Genomic DNA, 25,552 nt, shown 5'->3' with positions numbered 1-25,552 from the left:
TTTTACTCTGCTGCTAATACACGCCCCTGGAGCAATGGTAAACACTGACTGAGGGTCTACAATCTCCAGTGGTTTCATGGCACATCACCATCCCCAGCAGGACTTAATGTGACAATAAAGTGCATGATTCCAATAACAACAAAACTTAGATGTAAGAGAAAAGGAAACAAAGCTATGTGCACTTAGCCCACCAGTGCACATTCTCTACAGCCTTTCAAGTCTTTCAGTTTCCAATAATAAGTTGAGAATGCCTTTACGATTGCACAAGGGCCGAAATAGTGGTTTGTGTGCAAGGTCCTCAAACATTTTTCAACAGAAAAACAGCACCCTTAAAAAAGACCAATTAAAAACAAAAAGGAAGAGGAGGTCTTTTTTTTTTTTTTTTTTTTTTTGCGCTTATTTGTGATAAATAAAATCTTTCAGTTTTTTTTTTTAAAGGGGGGAGAGATGGGTTATTTTTTTCAATTTGTTCCTCACATTATAAATTCAGATCCTCTCTAGTCCATAAGTCTTTATGACAATGCCTGAAAAACTAGTGAAATAACATGACAAGCACTGGAGTGAGGAAGAGGTTTGCAGACAGATTATTTAACATTTGTGCCACACAGATTCCCCCTTTCTGGGGGAAATCTTTGGTTACCACATTAGGGCAGCTTTATAGCTCCTTTGTGCTGTGGGGGTTGAGGGGCACACTGTATCAAGAGCTAAGAATGAGGCCCATTATGTTTTCCTTACTTCTGAATTGACAAATCCTTTTAGCCCAGCTCTGTTCTCACACTGATAAGTGAAAAAAACCAGTCTCAGTTCCAACAGTCTTTTTAAAAAAATTCTCAGCATCTTCCCACTTGACATATCAGGCCTTGCTGCTTCTGAGAAGCCTTTTCGGGTTGATTGCATATGGTCCAATACCTAGAAGAGGTGGGGAGCAGTGGAGAGTTCTTTCAGAGACTGCTTTCATCGTGGTTTAGTTAAAAGCAGCATTGACACTGTTACATGACTGCATGGGCGGTGCGTGACTCCTCCATTTGGGAAGGCGGCACACACATGGAGCATGGCCTCGCCCCGAGGCCCGCCCCCACTCAACCTCCTCCCTCAGAAGCCCTGCCAATGCTCCATCCTTGGCCCTGCTCAGCCCCCTGCTCGAGGCCCTCTCCACCCGCCGCTGGTGCCTCTTTGTCCCGCTGGCTGGCCAGCCGCTCACACGCCTCTTTGCCCCGTCTCCCACCCTCTCACTGGCCAGCCAGCTGGCCAGTCACCTCTCATGTGCGCCTCCCATGCAGGTGGAGCGGGGACGGGAAGAAGCAAAGTCTTCGGGGAAGAGGACGACCAGGAATGGGGCCTTGGGGTGGAGTGCAGGCGGGGCCACAGCAGGGGCACCCACCCTTTCGACAGCAGCGCGCTCCAAAGGTGGTGGGCCAGCTGTTTGGGGAGGCTTAGCCTCCTCTGGCCTGTTGTACCCACCGTCCATGCATGACTGCCATGGCTGCTTGTAGGAGAATAAAGGATATAGCCCCAGAAATGCATTCCCCTACTCTGACTCTGGCTTTGCTAACGACAAAGGAGCTGGGATAAGATACCCACTCCCCATTCAGCCCTTCCTCCAGCAAGGCACAACACCTAGGGTATGTCTACACTGCAATGTAAGCCCAGAATTAGTGGGACTCGGGTCAGCTGACCTGTGTTAGGGAACCCTGGGATTGAGCTTCCACATTGTATTTTAACCCTATGTTAAGATTTTTGTAATCCATGCTCAAATTTAGGGCTCTGGCGTCCAGAGTGCAATGCACAGACCCAAGTCAAAGTAACCATATTCCAGAGTTCCCAGTGCCGCCCCTCTCCCCCAAAATGTGGCCGCTCTAGCACTAGGACCACTGTGGGAAAACTTTACTGACTGCTGTGCATGTTACAAGGAAGCAGCTTCCTTTGCAAAATGCTTGATCAGTTCACTCTCCATTGCAAATCCAGGAGGCTCTCTGATAGTGTGCTTGCAGACCAGTAATCAGAAGACAATGGGTTAATGCTGACCTGAGCTGCTGCCGTTTGCAAAGCGGGAGAGTGGCTTCCATTTTCAATACAGCAAATTGCAGATTGTTGGGATTGAGAGAACAAAGAAAGTTGTCCCACAGAATTGTGAGATTCCCGCTGATTCCCAGGATCCAAGTCAAGCTGCATCTTCACTGCAAAGCAATAGAGCTCAGACCCTGGGCCCTGTCCTAACTCAAGCTCACACCCTCCAGGGTCCTGAGACCCTGGGTCCGAGCCCTGGGTTAGCTCAATTGCAGTGTTAGACACAACTGGGGTTAGACTTGAGCCCAGGCTCAAGCACGGAGTTTACGTTGCAGTATAGACATACCCCTAGTGCACATTCAGAGTTCTCAGAGGAATTCAGCATTCCCTATGCCCTATGATGCACTCAGTGTCACCAAAACTCTGGAATGGAGCAGGTAAGCTGAAAAGCAACACAACTAGTTCCACTGACTATCCGATGGGAAGTGCTAAGAGTCAGTGAAGTAGGAGACAATAAGAAATGAGCTGCCACCATGGAGGTGACCAGATAACACAGTGGTGAGCATGGTGGAAGAACCTAAGTAGGGTCAAAGGTTCTATCATTAACTGTAACCCTATCTGGATAAAAAGGCTCACCGACCACGTCTGGAATTCACACACCTGGGGTCAGGGGTTGGAAATCACTGCTTTAAAAAAGAATGTACAAGAGCAAAATTTACAGGGAAACAGACTTGAAATGTAGCAAGACAAGGGAGAACAAAAACAAGAGAGTCTCAAATAAAAATAACTTCCTAATAACATGGGTAGAGAGACACCTAGTGGCTAGAGAGAAATAAGGCAAACACTTTAAATAAAATGATAGAACAATTGAATGTTTAGAGCTGAAATTCTGTCTCCACTGAAATCTGTCAAAACTTCCATTGACTTCAGTTGGGCCAGGATTTCACCATATAGCTCTATGACAGAGATAGTCAAAAGGTGAAATTTTGATGACAATTTGCATTGAAATTTTGACCAAAAAAAATCCTAACCTACATTTTTTGTGAAAATGTCTGCATGAGATATTTTGTTTTTTAAAAGCTCTACACTAAACGTTAGGGGTATGATTAACCCAGCTAAAAGGAGGGCAGTAAGCATTAAATATCCTGGGGGGGGGAGGGGAAACAGTGTTCAGTTGCCATACTTTAAAATTACACCTATTGCAACACCACTAATACAGCTGGGCAGGACAATATTTCTATTCCTCTTATACAGAATATAAGGGCAGAAAAAATGGCATAGTCATTCTCGGTCACAAAAATATACATCTCTAGTTATCCATCGCTCAGTCAAATGAATCAAACAAAAGAATTCCAATATCAGGAAAAATTAGGCTAAAACGTGTAACAAACCAAGATCCCCCTGATATTTTCAGACTGGCTGAAGTACCTGGGTGATCATTTTTAAAATGTGTCCTGAACTGAAAAATACAGAGGGCAGCTCAGCACTGAAAACTCAAACACATTTATGAAGGAGAATGAAATATTGGGCAATGTGGTCCAGTGAGTCCCATCAGACTGAGAATTAAGGGACCAAGGTTTAATTCTCTCTTCTGCTACTGACATCCTGTATAACCCTAAGCTAGTCCTGAGAACCTCTAATTCTAAACTGTTCTTGTAGTTCCACATGAAACAACAAAGAGACGGCTTCCTTATAACCATTAGCCCAGGATGTGGGACACCCCAGTTCACTTGCCCCCTATGTTTGATGACAAGATGGAATTTGAACAGAGGTTTCAGACCTCTCAGATACATGTACAGGTACACTGGACTACAGGGTGATTCTCGCTCTCTGGCCAATTAATGTTTAATTATTTAATAATGGCTTCAGCGGGAGAGACTGAGAGACGTATATTGAAATATCCTACATTGGAACAGCCTCCTCATCCTCCCCTCTTCCAGCACTTTTGTGTGGAGTTGCAAAAATGGCTTAGGCACCTAAGCTGCCTGACTCCAGGAAAGGGTTCTTGGCTGGGGATTGCAAGCATCTCTCTGCAGCCCAGACTGAACTCTGTGAGAGCAGCGGGACTTAGGACACACCCCTCTTGTCACCATCTCCCAATGGCTAGCTTATGCAGCTCCGCCCCTAGCATGCTGGCTCCCATTCTCAGGTACATATCTTTCCCCATGTATTATATAGGGAGCCTAGCTCAGTCTTTGGAGATTCTAGTGATTTTCTATGTGCATAAGTCAATTTGTGGATCCAGGCCTAAGTCTCTGAGCATATTGTCTGCAAGAAAAAAAGTGTAACCGGACCATGAGAGGTGCTTGTCAATAGAAAAGAAGAACTTTTCCTCCCAGAGGTTCGCATGGTTGGCTGACTGAGGCCCAGGGAGGTTGTCCAGCAGACTCAGGAAGGAGAAATATTCGCCCCCACCCCACCCCACCCCAATTTCCTCCATGTTAAGACATCTGTTCTCTCCCAGTCTCCTCCTGCCTGTAGACTTTCTGAGGTCCGGTGAGGCTCCCTTGGAGTAATGCTCCCCTCTGACATACCATAGAAGGTTCATATGGTAGACAGGATAAGAAAACATTAGTGTTTTTCCTTTGCCATCTTTTGCACCTCAAGCTGCTCAAGAGTCCCCTTCCCTGCCCCTGAACCCTCTGCTCCTGACAGACTCCCTATGTCCTCTAAAAAAACACATGCTCCCTCATGTCTAAATGGTGTCCTGCTGCTGAAAACCAGGGAAGATTCATCGGCTGTGGAAGCCAGAGAATTGTTAATGCTTCCCCAATGTTTTCTCCTGCAGTCATGAGCTGCTCCTCCAGTCCCTCATTTAGCCCTCTCTGCTCTTTCCAGCCTCCAATGCCCTCAGCAGCCTCTCACTGCCAAGTTCCTAGGGCTTACACCTTATAGAGATTCCACAAGCATAAATCTGAGGTGTGGGAATAGTTAGAAAAGCCCTGATAAGATTTACGACGCTTGCAAAGCAGTTGATGACCCAGGAAGAGCCCTACTTTTACAGGTGACTGGATCCTCTCCTCCAAATCTCTGGAGCTGCTTAGTGAGTCTATCTTCCTACAGACCACAAGAAGTCTGGAAAGGGGGAGGAATGCCTCCCCCTCTCGGCATTCTTCAATTCTCGACACCATATAAGAACTATTTGAAAAATGAAGGAAATAACAACACAAATAACTTCATTTAGGTGAAGTACAATTGCAGACACATGTCAGAGTTTTAACTGCATGTTATTTTCAAGAACTTCATCCCCACCTTGCCACACACAAGAAGTTAGACATTAGAAACCCAGGAATAGCAAAGTTAAGGCTGCACTTCTCAAACAGGAGCAAGACATCCAAACTACCTTAACTCTGCCAGCCTACCATCTCCTCAACTTTGCAAGGGCTGTATCAAAAATATGCATAGATTGATTTTATCATTTGTTTCATACTTACACATCTCCCATACTGTACGAGATGAATTGTCAACACACTTATTTTTACTCGTGGAAGTGCAGTAGTTTCTCACTTGGGGGTAATCCTCAGAAGTTCTGACCACCACCGTTAAGTGTCAGAATGCTCTCAGAATACCTCACAGGATCCAGCCTGCAACGAAAAGTTTTATGCTATTTGTCTAACCAGGACATTATTTTTTGTAATGTAAAGCTGGGTGGGAAATGTTTTTCCATTCTATGAGAATTTTCAAGATTAAAAAAAAAAAAAAAAAAAAAGAGAGAGAGAGAGAGAGAGTCACCATCTGAATCAGGATGAAAAGCTGAAATTTCAAAAATTTTCTCATGCTGACATTTTGAAAAATAATTCAGATTGGGTCAATTAAAATGTTTCATTTTGATTTTGTTTACTTTTTTAATAAAAGCCTATAAATTAACAACATTTTAAATGAAAAAAAAAAAGCCATTTTGACCTGAAAAATGAAATTGTTTTATTTTTAAAATGTCAAATTGGGATGTTTTGACAGTTTCAATTTGCAAATATTTTCAGAATGGGAAATTTATCAAAACCAACCCTTTCCCAAGAACTAAGGTGACCAGATAGCAAGTGTGAAAAATCGGGACAGGAGATGGGGGGGTAATAGGCGCTTCTATAAGACAAAGCTACGAATAACGGGACTGTCCCTGTAAAACTGGGACATCTGGTAACCCTACTGTGAGCAATTGTGGTTTCAGTGAATCTGCATTTACTGACAAAATATATTTTGTTGAAAAATTCCCAAGCTGTTCTACTTCTATGTCTTTATGTATTGCCATAAAGCAGTATAATAATTAGGGCTGTCGATTAATTGCCGTTAACTCAAGTGATTAACTCAAAACAAATTAACTCAATTGAAAAAATTAATCATTATTAATCATGGTTTTAATCGCACTGTTAAACAATAATAGAATACCAGTTTAAATGTATTATAAATATTTGTGGATGTTTTTCTACATTTTCAAATATATTTATTTCAACTACAATGCAGAATACAAAGTGTACAGTACTCACTTTATATTATTTTTATTACAAGTATTTGAACTGTAAAAAGATAACCAAAAGAAATCGTATTTTTCAATTCACCTCATACAAAGTATTGTAGTGCAATCTCTATCATGAAAGTGCAACTTACAAATGTAGAATTATTTTCATTACATAACTGCACTCAAAAACAAAACAATGTAAAACTTTAGAGCCTACAAGTCCACTCAGTTCTACTTCTTGTTCAGCTAATCACTAAAACAAACAAGTTTGTTTACACTTACGGGAGATAATGCTGCCCACTACTTATTTAACAATGTCACCTGTAAGTGAGAACAGGCATTCACATAGCACTGTTGTAGCTGGCATTGCATTGGTATTTATGTGTCAGATATGCTAAACATTCATGTGCCCCTTCATGCTTCGACTTGTAGATTGCATCTTTGGGTTGGATGCCTTTTATAAGCAGTGCAATCTTAACTCCGAACTACCCAGTTTTCTAAAGTCTGCTTTGTTTTGTGTTTTATAACTAGTGTTCTTGAAAGGTAATATACACTCAACTACCTATGCCCATAACCTTAGCAAAGTTTTTTCTTGTGAGGGAATGATTATTAACTAAGTCTGACAGATGCCTCAAGAAAGACTTATACCGCAGAGCCAACCACCTTTTTCAGTAGCATACAAAAAATTTACTCCAGGATGGACCCCTTTTTTATGCTAGAAATTCAGGCCCAGCTTCTGCAAGTACTTCACTTATGGGTTTAAAGCTACGCATGTGGTTAAGTCATTGGGATGTAAAAGTTAAGAATGTGCTTAAGTGCTACAAGAGGCTGAAACTTACTGAATTTTGAATTTCTGGAGAATGCGCTCTTCAAAATAATTGATTTTCAGTGGAAAAAAAAACACTGACATTTTTTAAATAAAAATGGTTGTAAAAATGTTGTGATTTTTCAAGGAGCTCTATTAATTACCTTGCTGAATACAAACCTCCAGAAGGTAAACATTCTCTCCTAATATCTCTTGCATCATCCACCTGTCTTCTATATGACCACAAGCATCCCCTAGACCATATGTTAAAATCATTGCAGCTTAACTGCTTGACCTTAAAAAGATTTTCCTTTTCAACATTTTATATTGATGGAAATAAAAAATTACCTGCACATAAACAACAATAAAGAGGCATCACCAATAATCCTGTGAAAAACCCTAAAAGCAAAAATAAATGCTTTCTTAAAACAAAAAAGCAATGGACAGAATCTCAAGGGATTTGATTTTTCTATAATTTCAGACCTAGAAATGCAAGACAAAAAAATTCAACTGAGAGGTGCTAAAAATCTTTAAAGCACAATTGAATTCAATTGAATAAAATTAAACGAAAACTGAACTGCCATGTATAAAATAAAACTTAGGAACAGTGGAATAGAGGGAGGACACTGCTGGCATTTCATCTGAGGAAGCAGCAGTCCTCCAGAATAATCCTCTACATTTGCCAACTAATACAGAATAAAATAACCAACAAAGGCGAAGAACTGTCTCCAGCCTTTGCTAACTATTATGGGAACTTTACAGTGAATAATGGCAATCCCTGATCTCAGCACCAAAATATAGAATTTCCTGATTAATCATATTGAACGCCAGCAGCTCTCATAGAATCACTGGAAACAAAAGAACAAGAAAATGTCATTAAATCCCATAGAAAGCACAAGACTCTGAGGCCAATGGCAATTGGGAAGATTTCTACCAAACCTTCCTGGAACAAATACAAACAGTAGTTACCATTAAAAAGAAATTAGCCATCATTACCACAGATCAGATATGTGAAAGTAGAGCTTTGAAGGAGGTAGGGCTAAATGAGCATTCTGTATGCTTTATTATAGGCTGTTCCAAAGCGCACAGAAGTCATGGGGAAATCTTTCTATAGACTTCAAAGGACTTTGAATCAGGGCCCTAATAGGTTTGTTGAATGAAGCAGGGCTTCAGGAGACCTGCCTTATTCAGCACTCTGCTAACTAGTAATTGACAGCATTTTAAAAATCTTTATTTATTGGAGAAAAAAAAGTAGGAAAATCCATTCCAAAAACAACATTTAAAATATATTAAGTTTGCAAGATAAGCTGGTCTAATGTTAGGGAAGTTTGTCATGCAACTTTAATTCTATCCCCTGAGGCAAATTAATTAGGGTGCAGCCTTTAATTATGGAATCACATAATATTTTTTCCTCAGGACCTGCCTCATCCCATGCAGAAATTGGATGGTGTGTAGTGCACAATACCAAAAGATAATCCAGCTGTGGATAATAATACTTTGCATATCTGTAAATGTTTTCCATCCAAAGATCTCAAATGTTCTTCTGTCTAGATATTTATACCATGGTATTCTAGCAACCTAAAAATTGTAAGAGTAAACACATTATCTCTGCCTCCATCATCTAATCATTGGGGGGATTTGGTATATTTTTGTTTTATTATTCTGGGAAGATCAGGTCAAAGGAATGGAGTTTACAATTTGATCCAACTCATAGGTTATAAAGGGCAGAAGGTCATCTAGTATGGCCTGGTGCATAACACAGGTTTGTAGAACTTTCCTAATTTATCCCTGTTGAACTAGAACACATATTTTAGAATAACATCCCCTCTTGATTTAAGAATTGACAGTGATGGACCTGAAGTCAGCATGATTCATGGGGGGTTTCTTATTTCCTGGAACAGAATTACATAGCCAGTGGTCAAGAAAGCTCTCTCCCCTGCAAGTTTGAAAGTCTCACTCTTAAGTACAACAATTCCACTTCACTAATAGAACATAGCTCTCATGGAAGGTCATGACCATGTAGTATAAGGCAGTGCCTCAGGTAACTTGGGCCAAACCCATGGAAGGGCTTTGAAAATAAGGTCCAAATCTTTTAATTTGATTCTGTAGTCAATGAGGAGCCGGTGTAGAAAGTAGAGCACTGAAATAATGTGATCTGATCAGCTAGTATTGCTGAGTTACTGGGCAACTGCTTTTTGAACTAATCAGCATTTTGAAGCTGGTGGGTTCATTTCTAAATTCTTACTGAATAAATCCTTACAGTAAATCCTTGTGAGGTTGAGTAAATATATTTATTCTCATTTTATAGATGGAAAAATGAGAAACAGAGTTAAGTGGCCACTGATTTCCATGCTTCAATTGGCACCTTCCCATTCTGTGCCTGATTTTCAGATATGCTGAGTTTCTACATCTCCATTGACTTCAAAGGAGTTGCAGGTGCTCAGCACTTCTGATATATAGACCCCAGATGTCTCAGGGTAGAATCCTACAAAGTGAGGAACCCAAAATAAATGTCTATTTTTGAAAGTATTGGTGGAAGTGAGTTGCCCGAGATCATACAAGAAGTCAGTGCCTGAGCCAGGAATATAACCAAGATCTCCCAATGCCCAGACCTGTGCTTTAACCACAAGACCATCTTTCCATAGCATGTGTGATTGTTCCAGGACTTTACTAGCTATTGCTGTACTACAATGATCTCATGTAGGTTTGTTTTAAATCCCCTTTTAGAGTAAATGAAAACAAAGACCTATAAATAGGTTTTGAATTACTGTCTCTATCACTTACGTTTGTGGAGGACACTATCTCCTGGGAGTGATCTGTGTTAATTAAATAGAAAAAAATCTCCATAAGGTCCAAAGCATGCTTAATGAATTAACAAGGAGGCCCCATTGAGCAGAAGCCTTTTAAACTCTAGTGAAACAAATCAATTCACATTTTATTATTATCCACTTAACGAATTAAATCTGTCACTTTATATCATATGAAACCAGTTTTTAGTAAATGCTAATTAAAACCATTAAAAATGGAAATCTGCTTTGAAAGAGCTTATGCAAAGTGTGAATATTGATGCAAAGAGATAGAACTGTTTGTCCTTATGAATGAGAGAGAGAACTTCTACTATAAGAAGCTGTACTTGCTCTTCTGGGAATAGGAACCTAAACAGAAACCTAATTAAATCTGAGACATGGAGAAAGGATTCAGAAAGCTGTACTTAAGGGAAAGTCTCATTGCTATTTCAGTGAATGGTAGTGATTTGTTTTGAAGCTTGCTTTCAAACTTGAACCTTAAAGGCTCGAAAATTATAAAATAAAATAATAATCAGCTGTAAACAAAAAAGATTTCTTGGGGGGTTATCTTTTAAAAATCTCATTTTAAGCCAATCCCATGATTATTTGAGGACTCACTCGTGATTTTTGAACACATGGGGTTAGCAATACCGTTATTATAGCAACTGAGTTGGCATAGTTGGCTTAGCTAAGGTACACAGAGCGCTTTGCTGAGTCTGTCAGCAAATATCAGGAAATGATGGATTTTTGCATGGAATGTGTCTTGCTTTTGGCAACCCTTTTTCTTCTCCCCAGCTCATGGGCTTTTATCCTATAGCAGATAGAAAATGAGTTGATCCAGATGGGTTTCGCCAGGTTTTCTGCCATCAGATTCTAGGCAGAATGATAGTTTAGTATAAAGAAACAAAACAAAATTCACAACTAAAATATCCCCCAATGCCTCAGGACGCATACAGTACTGTCTAAGCAGTCACCCAATCTCCTTACTTTAAACCTTGCCTTCTTTTCACCCTACCCTTATCCCCTTGTCTGTATCCATGTTTAAAAACATCTCTTTATTTGGAGTATAAGCTCTTCAAGGCAGCTCACTGTTAGGACACTAAAATAAATATTAAGTAACATTTGCACCTCTGAACTCTGCTGGTAAATTTCACACTTTCCAATGAAAATACATGTAAGCCTCATGCCAGAATTTGGCTTTAATAATATACAGTGACAATAAAAAACCTAATCAAGATTTGCAATAGCATCAAAATGCACGTTTTTGTGTTTTGCTTTACTTTGAAAATTTTGCAAAAGTTTTGCAGTAACTAGCACAGCAAGTAACAATTTTTAGATCCCCTGCTTCATGTTTTAAATTTAAGGAAGCATTCAGTGAGACACTGATACTTTTTCTCTTTCTCTGCATTGTTCTAAATCCTACAAGACTGCAGACTTAAACAGATGCTTCTGAACTATAAACTGTAGTTGTTGTCCAATAGTAGTTTACATTGTCACATGCTATAGCACAGGTTTATCAAACCGGTTTTGCTGAAAAAGGCAGGCAACTACTATGGGAATATTTGATGGTATTTTATTAAGTCACATAAGTACAACGTGAGTTTGACTCACTCTCACATGATTTTAAGAGCCCACAAAGAAAAAAGTGTACACAACTTCTCATCCCCGAGACTCAATACTTCATAAATGTTAGATCACTGCTTTCATTACAGTTTCACTTCTTGTCAACGTAACATCCTGAAATAAAGTTATGCAAACATTGGGCCACATCCTCAGACCAGCTCCAAAGTTGAATAGGGACCATAAAATTAGTTTAACTGGCCTTCTGAGGTTCTCTCCTACATAAGGGGATTCCCTAGGATGATGGCCAGAGCCAGGATATTAGCTCTATGCCAATCCCCCCACTGGCTTGAACACAGTGAGATGAGGAAAAGCAGATGAGGATGGACCACCACTGCACTGGCTATTCACAGCTTGGGGACAGAGTGGCTTCCTACCAGCCCCTTAATTAGGGAGCTGCAGAAGTGGTATAAAGTCATCTTTGCCCCCTTCCTCTGATCCTGTATCAAGATTAGCGCAGCCTCATCAGAGAATCTGGGTCACTGATACAAATATATTTCTCACGACAATAAAACAGATGTATATAGTTGGGGAGGCATCCTAGTATTTATTTTCTTAAACCAAGGGCCCAGTTCTAGCATCCTTTCAATCAGGCTAGCCACAGAGAAGTCAAAATAAAGAAAGGTGGCAGTGTCAGATTCTAAAAGAGAAATAGAAACTAATGTACTAAGAAGGAAAATAGAAGCCACAGAGTAAAACAGGCAAACAGAGGGCATTTTAACCATAAAAACTGGGAACAATCAAGGCTGGGATGTTTTTAAAAATACAATATGATGTGAAAGTAAAAGTATAAATGGAAGCAAACATTGAAATTCTTCTTTGGGTGAAGTGGTTGAACTGCTAAATTGAGATGCATAGTTTCTCTAACAGAATGTTGGGAATCATTAGGAAAGGGATAGATAATAAGACAGAAAATACCATATTGCCTCTATATAAATCCATGGTATGCCCATATCTTGATTACTGAGTGCAGATTTGGTCACGCAATCTCAAAGAAGTTATATTGGAATTGGAAAAGGACCAGAAAAGGGCAACAAAAATGATTAGGGGTATGGAAAGGCTGCCATCTGAGGAGAGATTAATAAGACTGGGACTTTTCAGCTTGGCAAAGAGACGACTAAGAGGGGATATGACAGAAATCTATAAAATCATGACTGGTATGGAGAAAGTAAATAAGGAAGTGTTATTTACTCCTTCTCATAGCACAAGAAGTAGGGATCACCAAAAGAAATGTATAGGCAGCAGGTTTAAAACGAACAAAAGGAAGTATTTTTTCCACACAACACAGTCAACCTGTGGAACTCCTTGCCAGAGGATGTTGTGAAGGCCAAGACTATAACAGGGTTCAAAAAAGAACTAGATAAGTTCATGGAGGACAGGTCCATCAATGGCTATTAGTAGGGATGGTGTCCCTAGTCTCTGTTTGCCAGAAGCTGGGAATGGGCGACAGGGGATGGATCACTTGATGATTACCTGTTCTATTCATTCCTTCTGTGGCACCTGGCATTGGCCACTGTCATAAGATAGGATACTGGGCTAGATGGACCTTTGGTCTGACCCAGTATGGCTGTTCTTGTATTCTTAGTTCAGACACTAACAAGAGTTCTAATATAGACACCTAATCAGTAGTTCAAGCTCTTTGTATTAACTCTGATTCAGGCCAGCATGCCTACTGCTCTAAAAAAGCTCCATGAGTTTCTGCAGTTGGTATTAAAGTGTGGAAAATATGTAATGTGTTCAGTATCTGGGAGCAGGAATCCCATAGAGGTTTGAGATGGAAGAGATCAAGGAGAATAATTTCATAGCGGTTCTCTTACTTCTTGAGCCCAGGGATCCCTACCCACATTTTCCCCACAATCCGTAGAGCCTTCTTGTCAAGGACATTTACTAATTTTATTCAAAAGTGATTTCTCCTATCTGCACTTGAGTCTTTGCTAGTGTTGCTATCAAAGATTAGACTTCGGTAGGGGATGGCAGCTGCAAATTGGCCTAGGTGTTATCTTTTGAGCTGCCTAGGTTAGACTGAATGATATGTAGTGGAAAGAATAAATCCCTTATGCAGGGCCCAGGATATCACTCCATAGGATATTTTTTTAAGACAGCACCTATTATTTGAGGCAATATGGTGTATTCCAAAGACACCCCCCTCCGGAAAAAAAATTAAAGATCTAAAGATAAAAGTTTATTCTGGCAGGCATAATATAGTAGTCCCCAGTCAGGGATAGATTCTACCAGGCAGGAAAATCATACACACCTTTCAGTACTGTGGGCCTGATTTTCACCACTTTGCATGTTGGGTAGTCAATTATACCTGTGCAAATTAAATGTAAGATGATACCAAAGCAGAATGATAGCATTCTGAATGACCAGGTACCAATGTGTATACATTCACTATTTACATTGACAGTATTTTATTGTAATAGTTTGGCATTCCACTTTCTATTAAATATATTCTTCTAAAATTTGCTACAGGTGTTGCTGCTTCCCTCTTATGCCTTTCACTTTTTCCTTTCATTAATTATTATTATTATTACTGTAGCACCAGAAGCTTACTGAAACCCCAAACACCTTGATAAATAGAGAGATGAAGCTTTGTGATCAGTATTCTGACCTATGGGTCTGAAACATGGCCTGTCATGATCAAAACTGAAAAGAAGTTGAACACCATTCAGTTGAAGCATCTCCAAATGATCAAAAACATTAAGAGGTACAAATTCAAGTCAAATGAAGAGATCCACTTCCTAACTAAGCAGGTCCTGCTCTCTCAAACAGTTGCCCAATGCTCTCTAAGGTGGTATGTCTACCAACTTCCTATGAGAATCATCTCAAACTTTGATCTAGTGAAAGCAGGATGGAAAAGAATTCCCAGAAGATGCTGGATGGTATCAGACTCCTGTCTCTCACAGGTATTCTACTCCATAACACACCAAATGTCAGAGACCAGGACTTGGGGCAGTCAGGCTTAGTGACTGGAGCAGGAGTCAGTAGCCAGGAAGCCCAAGATCAGAACCAGAGTCAGAGGCCAGACACCAGAGCCAGAAATCAGGAACAGGAGCCATAGGTCAGAACCCAGTTAGCCAGAGTGAGGCAAGGCTGGCTCTGATGCAGGAACATGAGTGGGAACAGACACAGATACTATCACAGCCATGGGTGAATGTTTTGAGCAGCCACTAAACTGCTGCGGGGCTTAACAGTTGGTCTGCAAATTCTTCCTACCAATCAGGCAGGGTAGCCAGTCAGGCAGCCTACTCTAGGCCAGCTGCACTCAGTAGGTTGCCCAGAGACTGGCTCTGATTCCTGACATCAGGACAGAACATCATGGAAGCCCAAAACACATTTAGTGTCATCGACACTATCTAAGTGACAGCAGGAGAACTGACCTAACTCAACCTAGGGACTGAGTCCTATTGTAAATCTTTTGTCTTATGCTGGTCTTTCAGTGTCTCTTAGTTTCTCTTTCCTTTCATCTTCCTTTTTCCCTTTCCCGCTCTTCTTTTACCTATGTTATATTTGTTCCCTGCCTTCCTCCATGTTCTTTCAAATCACTTCCATGTCATGGAGAGGATTACTAGAGTGAATAGTGAAATGCTATATGTTAAAGAGGAGGAGTAAAAGAGCTTCACAACTCAGAACTGTTTCACACAAATGGTGGAAAACATATGGAATACACTAATGAGAAGTTATTGTCAAGAGTAGAAGTGAGTTCAGACAATAATGCGATAGAAAAAGTAAGTCAAGGGCCAGGTGAAGGAAAAGCAACACAGATTTGAGAGTCAAACAAACAAAATAAAAAGAGCTTCTCAAAGCCAGGGCAAATCTGGTTTCCAAATTAGCTCAAAATCCAGAGAAAGAGACTCTTCAGCACTCATTCCTCTTATAATGTATCCCTCCTGACAGAATAATTCCTTCCAGCCACAGTCCTTTCACCTTCCATAGGCAATCCCTGCAGTGTAGGATGAAATCGGTGCAGGGAAAGTGTGTTAACCTTCTCACCACCAACCAGTGAATGGGAGGTCCCCGAACCTACTCACCCAGAGACTCCTAGATTCCTTTCCAGAGAAAGAAGGGGTAGAGAAATGGGGGGGGGGGGGAAATAGAGTTGTACCTAAAATTAACCAAAAAAGGGCATGTATGACATTGTCTTTTTCCAAAAGGGCTTTGTTGTGCAGTCTGTTGAAAAATATAGATCCCAGAATTTTTGTATCTAAAAATATGTAGTGACATTTGAAAGGAGGAAGTGTGCCCTTGTGTATAAGCAGATGTGGGGATTTCAGCATTGTCATATTATGCTGTTAAAAATGTTACAAAAATAATTAAGTCATGGTTATATATACTCTTAAGGCATCCCCAGCAGTGGAGCATTTACAGGACATCATGTCTTTTCCAAACTCTGTGGGCCAGATTCTGATCCCCTTACTCATGTTAAGTAGTTCCTTACCTCTTGAATAGCCCCACTGAAATCAATAAGACTACTTGTGCAGCAAGGTAGTACTCAATGTGAATAAATGTATCAGAATCTGATGCTAAATATCTCATTGTGTTATGCATTTCTTTTAAAATAATTGTTTGTTCCTTGATTTTCCAAAAGTGTGAGAAAAAAACTGACATTTATAATATGTCATTATTCTACTTTTTGTGAATTTCTTTTGTAAGACAATTATTGGTCTGGGTCTTATGGATGGAACAAAGCAAATTCAATTGATGTGCTTTCATACCAATCAGCTCTTATGAAGCTGAATAGTCAATGTATGATACTAAATACATGTGTGCATATGCGCTATATGAAATAATTTGACATATGAGAGACTCTAATGTCAATTAAGCTGTATTTAAAAATATTGAGTTTTATTTTGGACTGACCTCAAATAGTTCAGAGGTTGAATAAGCTCCTAGATCTTTTGGATGCTTATCTGAACTTTTAATCACTTTTCCCCAATTGTAGCTTTCTCTATTTCCCAGTTATATCAGTCCCACACCAAAATCAGAGCCCTCTCCCATGCCCCAAATGACCTCCTGCACCAAATACAATACTAGCAGATTTTCCTAAAACTAGATTTGATGACTCCCATTCTACATTACACCTCAGGCTTTATTTTTTTCTCCCAATACCCCACCTTACCCCAAATATCCCTGGTATTCATTTACGTTCTTCAGCTGGCATAAGGCCTCCACCACTTCCTTCAAACTTATAATTTTGTCCACATCCACAAAGGAACTCAGGAGTTGCAATGCCTAACTTTTAGGCACCTTAAAAAATCACTGGAGTCCAAAAAGCCCGGATTAAATGCCTAAGTTCTCTGTACAACAAATGGGGAGAGATAGGCACCCAAATATGGGATCCACAAAAGCCAGCATGCTAGGCAGGTGACCATATGAACTAGCCAACAGCAGATGCTGATGAGAGAGATGTGTCTAAACCCCTCCCTTCTCACAGAGATATGCATCACAGGCCAGGCTGCAGGGAAGCACCTAACTCTGCTTGCGATCCACAGCTAGAAACCCCTCTGCTGGACTCAGGCAGCTTAGGCACCTAAGTCATTCCTTGCAAGAAATGGAGGACAAAGTAGTGCCTTCCTTAGAATTTTTAGCCCAGTAGTTAGAGCAGTCACCCAGATATGAAAGACTCATATTCACTCGTCCTCCCAGCTCTCAGCTGAGTGCTTTAATCATTGAGCTTTGGGATATTTTGAGGTGGGTGTCTCTCAATGTCTCCTGTTGAAGCTAGTCCACTTCAGCTAACTGCTTAAATAGCCATTGGATCAGAGAAAGGGAGAGTGCAAATGACTAGATCCCTGCAAATCCACGGGTATCCGCTTTATATCCATGGACCATTTCTGCAGATAGCAGCACGGATGCGGATACAAATTTTGTATCCATGCAGGGCTCTGATGGTAAGAGCCAGTGGGCAGCTGTGACGAACTGCAGCATTGCTGTGGGAAGGAGACCTGGGGGGCAGGGACACTGGGTGGTTTGCTGTTTAGACCCCACGCCCAGGGCAGGTGGAGGGTCTGCCACGGCTGCCTGCCTGGATCTTAATGTGACCGGGCAGCGGCTCCGAGCCACCCCCCGGCCCGGAGCTGGGTCAGAGAGAGCCGCACTGGCAGCTGTGTGGAGCCTGGGTCCCTCCACCTGCCCTGGACGGGTGGCAGGGACATTGGATAGGGGCTGCTCATGTCCCCCGGCCAGGGCAGGTGAGGGTCTGCCGCGGCTCCCCACACCTGTCCACCCGGCTCTTACTGTGTCTGGGTCCCTCCACCTGCCCTGGGGGGCAGGGACACTGGGCGGGGCAGGGGCAGGGACAAGGGCTGGGGACTACTCAGGCTCCCCACTCAGGCCAGATGGAGCGTCCGCCACGGCTCTGCACAGCTGCCTGCCCGGCTGTTATTATGGCCAGGCTGCGGCTCCGAGACGCCCCCCCGACCGGACCTAGGTCCAGGAGAGTCACGCTGGCAGCTGTGGGGAGCCTGGGTCCCTCCACCTGAGCTGGATGGGGGCTAGGACACTGGACAGGGGGCTACTCGGGCCCCCCAGCCAGGGCAGGTGGAGGCTCCTCACAGCTGCCAGCATGGCTCTTCCTGACCTGGCTCTGGCTGGGGAGGGGGGCAGCTCGGAGCCACAGTCTGACCACAGTAAGAGCTGGGCAGGCAGCTGTGGGGAGCTGCGGCAGACCCTCCACCTGCCCTGGCCAGGGGGCCCGAACAGCTCCCAACCAGCTTCAAAGGTCTCCACCCTCCCCCGGGCCAGGCCAGCGTGGAGCCCAGCCGGGGAGCCACGGCACACTTTCCACCTGTCTGCAGTGAGTGGGTGGGGGGAGGTTGAGAGCAGCCCCCAGCCATGTACCCACCTCCCACGCTCTCCACCCAGCTGAGGGCAGGTGGAATGTCCATGACTCCGCGCGGGCTCCGCATAGCTGCCCAAGCGGCTCTCCCCAACCGGGCTCTGGCGGGAGGATGCCTCGGAGCCGCAGCCCAGCCCCAAGTGTAGAACCCTGCAAATCCATGGATATCTGTGGATATTTTTTGCAAATAGCAGATCAGATGCAGATACACATTTGTATAACCGCACAGGGTCTACAAATGACTTTGTAGCCCAGTGATTAGGGCAATCACTTGGGAGGTAGAAGACCCATGCTGGTTCATTCTCCCCGCTCCAATCACTCTTTAGACAAAGTGGAACAACTTCTATGGAGATTGAGGGAGCTCCACATTAGAACATCTCATATCCCAATGGTGACCGCATTCTCCTCAGTAGTGAGAGACCCCTCTTCAAATCCTGTCTCCTCAGCAGGCAGAGGGGGAATTGAATCCAGGTCTCCCACAGGCTGGGTGAGTGCTCCAACCACTGGGCAAAATCCTTCACTAGCCTGATCTGGAAGGCATGCTCAGAGCAAGTTTATGGCGTCAGGCCTTGCAGACAAGATAGATGGAGGCACACCAATCTTTCCCTGGTTTGTGGATCTAATGTAGCTCAGGGCATGTCTACACTGCAATTAAACACCTTGGCTGGCCTGTGTGAGCTGACTTGGCCTTGGTGTGAGGGTATAAAGCTGCAGTGTAGGTGTCTCAGAGCCTAGGTTTCAGCCTGAGCCCAGACATCTTCACTGCAGTTTTATAGCCCCACAGCCCAAGCACCACAAGTCTGAGCCATATGACGCAGGCCAGCAGTGGATGTTTAATTGCAGTGTAGACATACCCTTAGGCATCCAATACCTAAAGTGAGGTAGTAGTACATATGCCCAGAGGCAGAAACTTAGGTGCCTAGGGAACTTTTACAGTGAAAATATAGGTGCCACAGCCTACAGGGCTAGGTGGCATCTGAGAGCAAGTTTTGTAGATTGCAGTGGTGCATCTGGGATTTAAGCACCTAAATGTAGGGTTTAGCTGCCCAAGTCCTTTTGTGAATTTAGGCCTGGGGTCTCTAGAATTCTATAAATTGCTAGGTTCAGAATGGCTGCTAACATCAAAATCTTGCACTCTCTGTGACTTCAGCAAAACATATCAGAAAAATTACTTATAGAACAAAAAAAGTTATGTACTCAATGCTAATCCCCAAATGCCTCTAATGCTAGGAAGCAATTAGAGCTCAATTTAAATGAAAAAAGTCAACTAGATATCTACTATATAAAGTGGGGTGGGTGTGTTATTCCTTGACTTTAGCAAAGCTTTTGATACAATCTCCCACAGTATTTTTGCCAGCAAGTTAAAGAAGTATGGGCTGGATAAATGGATTATAAGGTGGATAGAAACCTGGCTAAATCGTTGGGCTCAACAGGTAGTGATCAATGGCTCCATGTCTAGTTGGCAGCCGGTATCAAGCGGAGTGCCCCAAGGATCGATCCTGGGGCTGGTTTTGTTCAATATCTTCATTAATGATCTGGAGGATGGCGTGGACTGCACCCTCAGCAAGTTTGCAGATGAAACTAAATGGGAGGAATGGTAGATACACTGGAGGGTAGGGATAGCATACAGAGAGACCTAGACAAATTAGAGGATTAGGCCAAAAGAAATCTGATGAGGTTCAACAAGGACAAGTGCAGAGTCCTGCACTTAGGACGGAAGAATCCCATGCACTGCTACAGATTAGGGACCAAATGGCTAGGCAGAAATTCTGCAGAAAAGGACCTCGGGGTTACAGTGGACAAGAAGCTGGATATGAGTCAACAGTGTGTCCTTGTTGCCAAGAAAGTTAACGGCATTTTGGGCTGTATAAGTAGGGGCATTGCCAGCAGATCGAGGGACATGATCATTCCTCTCTATTCGACATTGTTGAGGCCTCATCTGGAGTACTGTGTCCAGTCTTGGGTCCCACACTACAAGAAGGATGTGGAAAAATTGGAAAGAGTCCTGCAGAGGACAACAAAAATGCTTAGGGGACTGGAGCACATGTCTTATGAGGAGAGGCTGAGGGAACTGGGATTGTTTAGTCTGCAGAAGAGAAGAATGAGGAGGGATTTGATAGCTGCTTTCAACTACCTGAAAGGGGGTTCCAAAGAGAATGGATCTAGACTGTTCTCAGTGGTACCAGATGACAGAACAAGGAGTAATGGTCTCAAGTTGCAGTGGGGGAGGTTTAGGTTAGGTTGGATATTAGGAAAAACTTTTTCACTAGGAGGGTGGTGAAGCACTGGAATGGGTTACCTAGGGAATAGGTGGAATTTCCTTCCTTAGAGTTTTTTAAGGTCGGGCTTGACAAAGCCCTGGCTGGGATGATTTAGTTGGGGATTGGTCCTGCTGTGAGCAGGGGGTTGGACTAGATGACCTTCTGAGGTCCCTTCAAACCCTGATATTCTATGATTCTTTTCTGAATTTGGTAATATATTTGGCAAGATGCCTTCCAATTTGTACAAAAACTTAACAGCATGAACCTGCAGCATATCCATCCAACAACTAAAAATAAAACAGGGTAGATCCATCAATCACCAACACAGTAATACCACATTTTTAATTGTTAGTAACAGGTATATATCCCAGGGGGCTTCCAAATCTAAAATTAGCTAAGTGCTGCATAAACAAAATTCCAACTATGCCTGCAATACCAGAGACATACTGACCTCAGGGCAAGATGTCTTACCGCTCTGCTTCTCGTAGCACAAGGAACAAGTCTGCTACTACTGATGCCAGCTATAATTTGCTGCTCAACAGAGCATATGTACTCACAGGACAATAGGACCCCTTGACTACATAAATATGCTCCCTTTGACTGAAATGCACATTGTATCAGACTATGGAAGTGCACCGTCGAGTGCACTAAGGGCCTGATCCAAAAACCCCTGAAGTCAATATGAATCTTCCATTGAGTTTGAATTGGCTTTGGCTCAGGCCCTTACACTCCAGCTACCCGCACTGCTGTTTGCAGGTGGATTTCTTGCCACCCTTTTCCATCTTTGTGCCCTTCACACCCCCTGGCTGGATTTAGCAACAGACTTTGTCCACAGTACTGAGTTACTGTCTGTTGAAAACAGACACTGAGTTTTGTCTCGGTTGGGTAAAAGTGGTTTTCCAGGGGAAGAGTAAAGAGCAGGGGGTGTTCAGTGGTGCTGCTCAGTAAAATCACCTTTTTTATTGGCATTTAGCACTGACACCATGAAGTTCTTTTCCTGTCTTCTGTGAATTGGGATCCATGGGTCTCTGTCCTGGGTCCCCTTCTTGTCTCCTTCTGAACCTTATCTCTGGGAAATTTCAGCCACAAACATCTCTATGCTGACAACTCACAGATCTACCTTTCTTCTCCAGACCTGTCTTCTTCTGTCCAAATTCAAATCTCAGACTTGTTGGCATTTCCTCATGGATGTATAGCCATCAGCTCAAGCTCATCCTGGCTAAAACAGCTCTTAATCTCCTTCCATTACAAGCCATTCCCACTACCTACTTTCTCAATCATTTTGAACACCACCACTATACTGCCTGTCACTCAGGTCTGCAACCTGGGTGTCATCTTCAACTGAGACCTCTCTCTGGGTCTTCACATCCAGGCTCGGACTATATCTTGCCTATTCTTTCTGCATAAGCTCTCTAAGATATGGCCTTCCCTATCCATCTGCACAGCTAACACTCTTATCCAAGCTCTCATCATCTCATTTACTGCAGCATCCTCTTCTCTGGCCTGACAAATGCAGTCTTGCCCCTTCTTCAGTCAGAATGCTGCTGCGAAGATCATTCTCCTAACCCATCGCTTTGACTATGTCACCCTCCCCCGCCTTTTTTTTTTTGCCTCCCTCCACTGGCTCTCCCTTTTTTATCACATCAAACATACGCTACTTGACTTCACTTTCAAGGCTCTTCATGGCCTAACACTACCATACCTACCTTCTCATTTTTCCAACAAAGTGACCAAAATGTTTGCACTTACAATTTTCTTTTTGGTTGAAATTTTTCCTTTCCTTTGTTGTTGTAGAAAATTCAGAAACCAAAATCTGAGCTTTTTATTGTTAAAATGTTTGGTTTCCAATAACATAGTGGGTTTTGGTTCAGATTTTCGGTAAAAATGTTTAGCTTTTGGTTGAAAACCACCCTGGTTTTCAGTAAACGTTTTCAGTTTACGTAAACCAAACATTTTTACAAAACCTAAACCTTTTGACTGTAAAAACTGTTTTCAGAAACAAAAATGGTTTAGGTTTTTAACTGGAAACTAACAACTCTAGTTATTAGACCATTGGCTCAGTTTGGCAACATCAGAATGATATATAAGGTGGAATTATATGTCCTGTTATTACTTTGGTCTGCTAAGTCTGCCCAGAGAAGTTTGTTTTTCATTTCTTGTTTGTTTTATATTTTATTTCTCTTTGCAACTAATCTATCTGAGAAATGTATGTACACCTGAGTAATTATAGAATCCTAATGATATATGTCACTTGCTGGTGGTGCTAGAGAATTTGAGATTTATTGTTACTAATATTATTAGACCAAACATGCTAAGTGCTTTAAGAACGTGGCTATATGGATGTGTTCAATGTGAAGGCAGTGACTACTATATGGAACGTAGGAAAATTACCCTTTTTGCGTGAGAGATGTTCTGGCACTTTGTAATGAACTGCTGGATGGAACAATACTTAGTCAATGAACTCAGGAAGTTTCACCGCCTTTATAAGGGCAAATTTCCCCTTTACAACAACAGGAATTTTGCCTGCATCAGAAGTGCAGGATCACAATCTTAGTAAGCAGGATGATAAATTCTTGCTCCTTGTTTTTTTCTGTAATTAGTGTTAAGTACACTATACAAATACTTACTCCAGCCAGTACCTACAATTTATGAGCATTAAATTTACACACAAGTTTGTAAGACAGTTTTTAAAAAATACACTGAAGAATGAAACTCAGACAGGAGTCTATGTAAAACATAATATCTGCTTAGCCTCAGCCTCATGAAAATTTACAATTTATGGTACAATTTAAGAAAGCTGAGTATCAACTGAATTTTAGACCCAGTATTGAATTCCACAACATACACACAGCTGTCTATGAATAAACGTTTGCATTATTGTAACGTGTCTCCTTTGCCCCCAACTTTTCATTGACCTGTTAAACTTTGGTTTAAACTAAGATTCTAAGCTCTATGAAGGCAGGGAGTGTCTTTTTCTATAAGTCTAATATAAACCTCTATAAATCTCTTTGGGATCTGTAGGCACAATGTAATACAAATCAATAATAATCTATTTAAAGACATTTTAATGCTCACAACTTGCTATAATGAAGGTACTACGTATCTACTGCCTCTAAAATTATTCAGAAAAATGTTACCTTCAGTAATGTCTCAGGCATATGATCTGCTGTATGTATTTTCTTCACTGGCTTTTCAGATACTGTATGTGCTTTCCTTCAGTTTTAAATGAGCAATTCTGTTCCCCGAAGAGAGGTCAAGATATATCAACCGAAGTTGCTTCCTCTTTTTCACATCAGACTCATCTCTCATTTATTAAACTAAAATGTTCAACGGAATGACTAATAGTATACTAACACTGTTTTAACAGTTCACAGCCAACTGAGTTATTTTAGCATGTTTCTTGAAGAAGAACAGGGTGCTTTTTAAAAATGCCTGTTCCTCTAAAATAATCCTACTGCAGGTGCCCTGAAAAAGTACAATATTCCTTACCCAATATACATTATACCATGTTACAGGGAAAAAAAAAAAAAAAAACAACCCAAAGTGCACACTTTCATTTCAGTAGATTATATTAATTCCCAGTCTCAAAAATTAAATAAAATTGGACAAATGAATATTTATCTTTATTGTCCAAGTATGTTAAAATAGTTATGTATATTTTGCATTAACATTTTAATATATGAGTTTGATTTCTCTCATATAATTTAGATCTTTCAATAAATCAATATTATATTATATGTGTGTGTATATATAAATCATAAAAAAAATTATTATATCTTTTAAAGCAGGATGTATACAATTTGGGGGGGCGTTGTCTATAATATTGACATTTGGATTCAGGCATTAAAGTATATGGCATTTCAACATTAAAGTTTTGGGTAAAGAAGCACAATTTTTTGGCTGAAAATGGTGCTGAATACAGTTTCTCCTCAGTTACATTCGCTGCTGAACTTGTTAGCACTAGTTCAACTGGGTATTTTCCCCTAGTGTAGTTGAGGGATTTTGTAAAGTAAATTCTGTATTTCAGACCTCACTACTTCTTAGTGCTGGTCCTTCTGTACCCATGGAATGGCTTCTCTGAACAGAGAAAGGGATTGTTCCTCTGGTAGAGATTTTACAAAACAGCAATTTGGAGCTGATTTCACAAGGCAGATATTTGGAGCTCACACCAATCTTTTCTAACCCATTATAATTAAGAGCTAATGATTAGGGTTTAACCCTCTAAGAACCTACTTGCAACTTTTCAATACAAATATCAAGATTATAGTTAGACCTGCCCATCCCTCACCCCTTTTTTTTATTTCCCCACATAGTCAGTTACCAAACTATTTGGTAAGTTTTCTGCTGATGTGCCATTAACCAATAAAAATGTTAGTTGCCCAGGAATATCAACTCTGCCTGACAACCAGGCTGCAAATACAAGGCCTTCAACTAGACAGTGATCATCCTATTTCAGCACTCCATACTAGATTCTCCCATCACTATTGGGAATTCACTGGAGCACCCAGCCCTGTCCGTATGTTGGATGTAAACAATAAGATAGGATTATCAATGCATATTCCAAGAACAAAACAATAACTAGCCCTCACTCCCAGCACTAGCACCAAACCCCCTCTGTTGTTGTATTATTTTGCTTGCCTTAAAATTCCCCAGAGTAGACCCACCCCACATCCTCCTACCCACCCATGCAAAATATTGTGTCTATTTATAAAAGTTAATTTGCACTCTTTTGTGATAGCACTCTTAGGAAAAGCATGTTGGAAGCTATAATGTTTGGGAAAT

General features: G+C 41.6%; 1 protein-coding gene across 1 annotated transcript in view; it reads right to left on the bottom strand.

The window, feature by feature from the left end:
- TFEC (transcription factor EC) overlaps nucleotides 1-23,966 on the bottom strand; it is a 205,736-nt gene extending 181,770 nt beyond the window's left edge. The window contains exon 1 of the mRNA XM_054023771.1: nucleotides 23,908-23,966. The gene's annotated coding sequence lies outside the window, so the exon portion shown is untranslated. The remainder of the gene's footprint in view (nucleotides 1-23,907) is intronic.
- Between the last annotated feature and the right edge of the window lie 1,586 nt (nucleotides 23,967-25,552).

This window comes from Malaclemys terrapin, chromosome 1 (assembly GCF_027887155.1).
Source record: "Malaclemys terrapin pileata isolate rMalTer1 chromosome 1, rMalTer1.hap1, whole genome shotgun sequence".
NCBI lineage: Eukaryota > Metazoa > Chordata > Testudines > Emydidae > Malaclemys > Malaclemys terrapin.
This window is presented reverse-complemented; position numbering and strand designations above follow the sequence as displayed.